Source organism: Limulus polyphemus, unplaced genomic scaffold, assembly GCF_000517525.1.
Source record: "Limulus polyphemus unplaced genomic scaffold, Limulus_polyphemus-2.1.2 Scaffold2351, whole genome shotgun sequence".
Classification (NCBI taxonomy): domain Eukaryota; kingdom Metazoa; phylum Arthropoda; class Merostomata; order Xiphosura; family Limulidae; genus Limulus; species Limulus polyphemus.
In genome coordinates, this window is record NW_013667961.1 from 13,518 (window position 1) to 20,545 (window position 7,028).

Sequence of the window (7,028 nt, forward strand, 5' to 3'; positions counted from 1 at the left end):
ATGAAGGACAGACACAAAGCATACTTGGTTGACATTGAAGACTAATGCATATTAGGGTTGGACTACTTACTACAGAGGAAGTGTGTAGTCAACTTTGATAAAATGACGTTTGGGATCAACAAAGGACAAATTCCTGTAGGTGCTGCTGCATCTGTTGATTTGCATGTTGTTATTTTGAGGTAGAATAAAAGAACATGTCTAAAGAAGCCCAATGTTTGTGGAAGCAGTGAAAACCCATCCAGGAAAGTGGACGTGAAGATTGGAAGGTCACTCGTGGCAGGTCATCAAGTAGTACCCATAACAGTGGCTAATTTCTCTAAAAGTGAGCAGACACTTAAGGAAGGGGCATTGTTGGGTGTGTGCCAGGAGGTAGAGCTAGTCAAGGTTAAGGCAAGAAATACAACAATAAAGAAAGGACATCCTCTCACAGAACATTTAACTGACCTCTATAAGTAGAGCATAGTCCATTTGTTATCATCACTGGCTCTTCACGTTAGGGAACTTTTGACGAATTATGCAGACATCTTTTCAAAAGAAGATCATGACCTTGGCTGCATAGACCTTGTGGGGCACAGAATAAACACAGGTATTCACTGTCCAATAAAGATCCCTCGGAAGAGAACAGCTCTGGCAAAGCGACGAGAGATGGAGAAGATCATGGATGGCCTAATTAAGGAAGAGATAGTCGGGAAATCAGATAGCCCCTGGTCAGCTCCCATTGTATTAGTACAGAAGAAGGATGGGACCCAACGTTGCTTTGTGGACTTCAGAGCTCTTAACAGCATAACCGAAAAAGACTCATACCCACTGCCCAGGATTGATGATACTCTTGATGCCCTAAGCGGAGCCAGGTGGTTTTCAACTCTGGATTCGGAAGTTAGGGTTTCTATCATGTGAAAATGGCTGAAGCAGATAAACCTAAGACTGTATTTAGTTATGGCCAAGGTCTCTGGCAAAAGTGTGTGATGCCATTCGGGCTTAGCAATGCTCCAGCAACATTTGAGAGGCTGATGGAAGGAGTACTGGAAGGCCTACAATGGAGGATAGCCCTGGTGTACATGGATGATGTCATTGTGTTTGCAGCAACATTTGATGAGGAAGTATTCAATCACTTGAAAGCAGCAGACCTCAAACTCCTTTCCAGGAAATGCCACTTGTTCCAGAAAGAGGTTCTTAACTTAGATCACATTGTCAGTGAGTATGGTGTGCGAACTGATCCTGACAAGGTGAAAGCAGTACGTGATTGGCCAATACCACACAATGTGGGAGAGTTAAGAAGTTTCTTGGGAAGTTTGTGAAGGACTTTGCAACTATAGCTGCTCCACTACATGATTAACAAAAAAAGGCCAGAAGTTCGAATGGTCAGTTTCTTGCCAGCATGCCTTCAAGACATTGAAAGAAAAATTGGCCTCAGCTCCACTTTTAAAGCTTCCAAATCCCTCAATGCCGTACATACTGGACTGTGATGCTAGTAATGTCGGAATTGGAGGAGTGTTATCTCAGAAAGTGGGCGAAAACGAACATGTGGTGCCCTACTTCAGTAGGGTCTTGAGTAGACCAGAGAGGAACTACTGTGTAAAATGGAGGGAACTCCTTGCTATAGTACAGAGTCTGACATATTTCCATCCTTACCACTATGGCACCAGGACTCTATTGATCATCAGGACAGACCATGCTGCATTACGCTGGTTAAAGAGAATTAAAGAGATCATTAAAGATAATACAGAGAAGGAAAATCTCATGTAAATGCCGATAGACTGAGCCGAAGACCCTGCAAAAATGACTGCAGACATTGCTGCAAAAGAGAGTTTGAACTAACCAGGTGTCATCAAGAAGTCAAAGTGACTGAACCAGTTGTTGATGGTGAAGTGGAACCAGGTGTAGATATTAAAGCAGATCAGGAGAAAGACCAAGATTTGAAGCCAATAACTGATTTTCTATAAGCAAGTGTTTTGTACCCTGCTTGGGAAAAGGTGTCTAGCTTAAGCTCTATAACAAAGAACTATTGGGCACAATGGGATCAGTTGAAGCTTGAAGATGGTATTCTTTTCAGGAGATGGGAAACTACAGATGAGAAAGTGACGACCTGGCAAACAGGTATACTGTGATTTATAGCGTGTGTTATAAAGGTTGTTAAGTTTAAAGTGACTGTGGAAATTAAATGTATTACAAAGTTGTATCGAGGAAGAATAAACCAGTTTAAATTAAGAAAGGACTTGTATCACTGAAGTTCCTCAGAAAGAATTTTATACTGGAAATTAACAAACGAACAGAGATGTAACTATTCTGAGCAATGTTGGCAGCATTCAGATGTGACCTAAATTTACCTTCCACTCTGTGCTTCAGGACGAAGTCAACTCAGCTTTGCAGTAGTATAAGCTGTTACCTTTATCCCAGATATCACTTCAGAACATTTGAACGTTGTTATCTCACCTTTTGGCTTATAATCACCGGGTGTAAAGTTTAAAAGCAAAGAGTTCCCTCTTTCAGGTTCTTCAACATTTAACCCAGATAAACTTTCAGCGTTCTTAAACCAGTAAGTTAGGGATAAATACGAAACATATATTAGAGCTAAATACAATATGCCTGGCGGTTCATACTTGAAACTTGTAATATTATTATCTATCTTGACCTGTTTTCTATATTTTATAGTTACACCATGTTCTCATGTTTCCACGAATTACGGATGTTCATCTAACTAGTTGACATGTCTCACCATGCTATAAAGTTATATTCATAAGAATCCTTTAACATCATTCCAATAACAACAGCATTATTGAACATACGAAGAAAAAAGTATTAGTATTTCTTTTAATCTGCTAACACATGGTTAGCAAAACAAAAGGAAATGCAGTCCATAAAAATTTACGTTGTTTTGTTATTGTTGTTTTTCAATTTAGTTTTGGCTATCCTGTAATCTAATAAATATAAGATACTCCTGCCTATGCTGCGAACTCCGAGAAGAGAAAATCATACAGATAGCTTTGAAATTGAAACATGATTTTTAGTTGTACCAATGTTATTTCCGTAAAAAATAAACAAACCAATAACAACAACAAAGGAAAAAAAACTTGAAAAGTAGTTACAATTATTGTAAAAAAAGAACTGCATAGGCAAGAAAATTACAAAAGTGAAACACTTCCCAAATTAAATTTAATAACGAACATTTGGGGCAACAGCCCTTCATCTGGTTTCCTGTGAGAACAAAAGTTTACAGAAGAGTTAGACTATAAAAACACATGGTTAAACTAGAACAAGGAAATAAACGAGAAGAAAAATAATTACTTGATTAAAGTTAGAGGAAATAACATGCATGACAAAAGACAGCAAATTATAGCAATAACAAATAAAATAAAATAAATAAATTAAAAAGTAGAACATGAATAGATGCAAAAAATAGATTAGATATACAAATAATAATAAATGAGTACATCGAATAATATTGTCCATTGTAGGTATAGGAATCTAATATACATATAATCTATTTTCTGTCCTTTTTTGTGGCCTGAAGTATGGCATCAGACAAATGAGATGCATCCAAAGTGGTGACGTTAACTTTGGAATTCATGCTCGATAGCAAAAAACAAGCAAAAAATGAAACTCTTTCGAAAATAATGTGAAAAAAAAAATTTAAATAAAGTAAATTAAATTAAACCGCTACAAGAAGTAATGAGCAAAAAGGAGGACGTCTGAACTTAAGCACTGCTAAACAAGAAGTAATGGTTCGGTAGTGGCGCATAGAGTACATGCATCACGTGATAGTAGTGCTCTCCTATTGGTGGAGAGATGATGCATTATGATTTGCATGAGAGACATGTTGCAACATGCATTATAAAAAAGATGGCATAAAGAGGCCAGTACAAAACTGGAAAGCTAATCTCGTCAAAGTAATTGGGGATAAATCTTGGGAACTGAAGGATCCCAATGAATAAAGAGTCGAGCTCCATCACCTCAAAATGAGTTAGTGCAACCCACGTAATGCCTCATGGCTCTGACAGGACATAACAAATGGCCAGTGTCCAATTGGTCATAGAGATGAGAAATAGCTGGCAAAAAAATTGGTGAGAAGGACTTATCCCCTTCTCTGGCTGGCAGTATTAGAAAGAAAGGACCTGTCAAGACAGAAGTGGAGTGATAGAGTCCTATGTATGTGTAGTGCAAACAACTCCTACCTATGATATCCACATGACAGCAGCAACAAAAATATCCTTTAAGAGAAAGGTGATACATGGTACATGAGGCTAAAGGCTCGAAAGGATGTCGAGATAAAGCATGTAATACCACCTCAATATCCTAGTCGGGTAAGTGAAAAGGCCATTTGGGAAGAAGGACTCTAAATGATGGATAAGGCTGGATAGCACAAGGGAGTCAAAACTTTACAATGTTCAGAAAGAAAAGTAGTCGACAAAGCTGCCTTATATAAAGCAACAGTAGACAAAGCTAGACCCAAGTCAAAAATCCAGATAAAAAACGAGATATGTTGGGTACATTTGGGTGAAGTGGGATCAATTTCCTCGTGAGACACCATTGGCTATAAGTGTCATTTCCATTGATAAATGGCCATTGTTGGTCTACGGATAGATTGAGACACATATAAGGCAACTTTAGAAGTTGAACCCTAATGCCATGTGAAGGACCACATAACTTCCATACATGAAGTTTGAGCTTGGGAAAGTTTAAGTGTAGAATGCTGGATCGAGGTTACCTCAACAGAGATAGCCAAAGAGGAAGAGGAATAGAAGGACCCTTTTGAAGACACTGTAAAAGAGGAAACTATGGTTGGGCTGGCCAGTCTGGAGCTACCAACAGCTCTCAAGTAGAGGAACGAATCCTAGCCAGAACTCTATATAATAGACGAATTTGGGGAATGGCAAAGTGATGCAATCTCATCCAACCTTGACTGAATGCATTCATCGACAAAGACCAACGATGGGGTACTGGGGACCAAAAACACAGGTAGTTGAGAGTATCAATGAGTAGTGATATGCATCGATCATCAGAGTCCCGAACTGAGAGCAAATCCACCTCACAACGGAGCATCCATTTGGTTGGGAGAATTCAATTGGACTGATACAGGTGATCTGCTATGAAATTCACCCCCTCTACGGAACATAGTAAGTTACGAGAATGATATGATGGTAGTGAGCCTAGTAGAAAATATCCAAAGTTCCAAAACGAAGGTCCCAGGACGGGAAATGTAAGAGACCACTGTGAAATTGATGGAATGAATCATGACGATCTTCCTCTGCAATAGATTCATCTTCCATCCATGGACCCTGGAATTCCCTACCAACGATATATGCACCCTATCCCTGAAGTGAGGCATCTGCGAGGAAATGAAACTCGTGACAAGGGGGCAGTATATGAACACTGATGGTAGTGTTGATCCAATCCAATCACCACTCAAGAAATAAGATGTTGCTCCTGATAGAGGAGACTGGGTGATCCAGTGGATTAAAATTTCTGAAGGGACCACATGTGTGATCGTCCAGAAGGAATCAGACATCCCCAAAAGAGATAGAAGCATCCATGTAAGTAAAAGCCTGACTGCCCATTCCATAGCCTGAAGCCAGATGGTAGTTGGCTGAGTCTGGCTTAAAACATGTTGAAAAAGACACCCAGATGGACAATACTGTAAGTCAGCATGAGAATGGATTTCTTGGCTCTGATAAGAAAACCAGCCTTGGTGGCTTCTGAAAGGAGAATATGGGTGTGTTGTTTTGCCAACTGACGAGATGGTGCCAGAAGTCACCAGTCATCCAGATAATGGAGTGTGCACAGGCCCAAAGTATGAAGATGGCAAAAAAAAAACTCAAACGACTCTACAGAAGACATGTGGTGCAGATGCTAGGCCAAAGGGTAGATCCCTGAACTGCATAACCTGACCTCTGTGCACGAAATGTAGATAGTAGCAGGATGACTTCGCTATGAGAATGTGGAGATATGCATCAGCAACATCAAATGTAGTCATCCACAGACCTGGTGAAGAATGCCATTGTAGGTTGAGAAAATACTTTATTGTGAACCTGGAAGGATCTAAGAATTGGTTGAGACGAGAAAGATTGATGATCGGCCGCGAATCTCCCGTCTTCTTGGGCACAACAAATAAATGGGAATAAAATTCTGGAAAAACGAGAGCAATTCTCTCTACCTCCCCCTTGACCACCGGTAACTATCTGAAAGCCTTGGAATGAAGAACCATACTCCACGAATCTGTTGGGGGTGGAAATACTACATGTTGGGAGGATAACGAAGGGTAGAAGTTAACAGAATGGCCAAAGTCCGTCGCCAGAACCTGAAGTACCCATGGATCTGTGGTTAAGGAATTCCAGGTGTGCTTCAATTGTTGTAATCTCACTCCCACAAGCCTCACCATATAGGACAGTCACTGACACTATTGGCGATGGTCTGCTCGAGTGGAGGAGCCTTGAAACTATAGACAGAATCTGTTCAGAGTATCCACAGAGCGAGAAGCAGAAGCCGAGATTCGGGACACATGACAAGCAGGACTTCCAGCAGGAGCCAATAAAAGTCTAGTGGCCATCAACAACAAAAAACAGAAAATAAGTGACATCAATGCTTCTGGGATGCCCGCGAACATCAAGGGGTGAAGAAAAAGAGCCTCACATAACTCAGAGAGGGTTACAGCAAGTAGATGAAATACCTCCAACAAGGCATCTCTACCCAATAAATCCCAATAACCTACAAGACAGGAAACCAAAGAAAGAGCAGAAGCAAAAGACCCAACTCGTCCTCAAATTGATGTGGGGACCACTGATAGGCTTCCAACAAAATTAGTTGGGAGGGGAGGGGGAGAAAAAATCTCAGAACAGGAGTGAGAGTCAAATGAATCCGAGAAATTGTAATATGTTCAAAGTGATCACAGGTTCCAGTCTGGAACCCCACATATCCAAATAAGGATGTAGTCTGTGGAATCGAAATACATGTCCACCTAGCGGTGGTAAGCCAAAGCCTGCTATTCAAACAAATGAGGGGGACAAGGTATGTCTATCCCGTCATGTAATAGG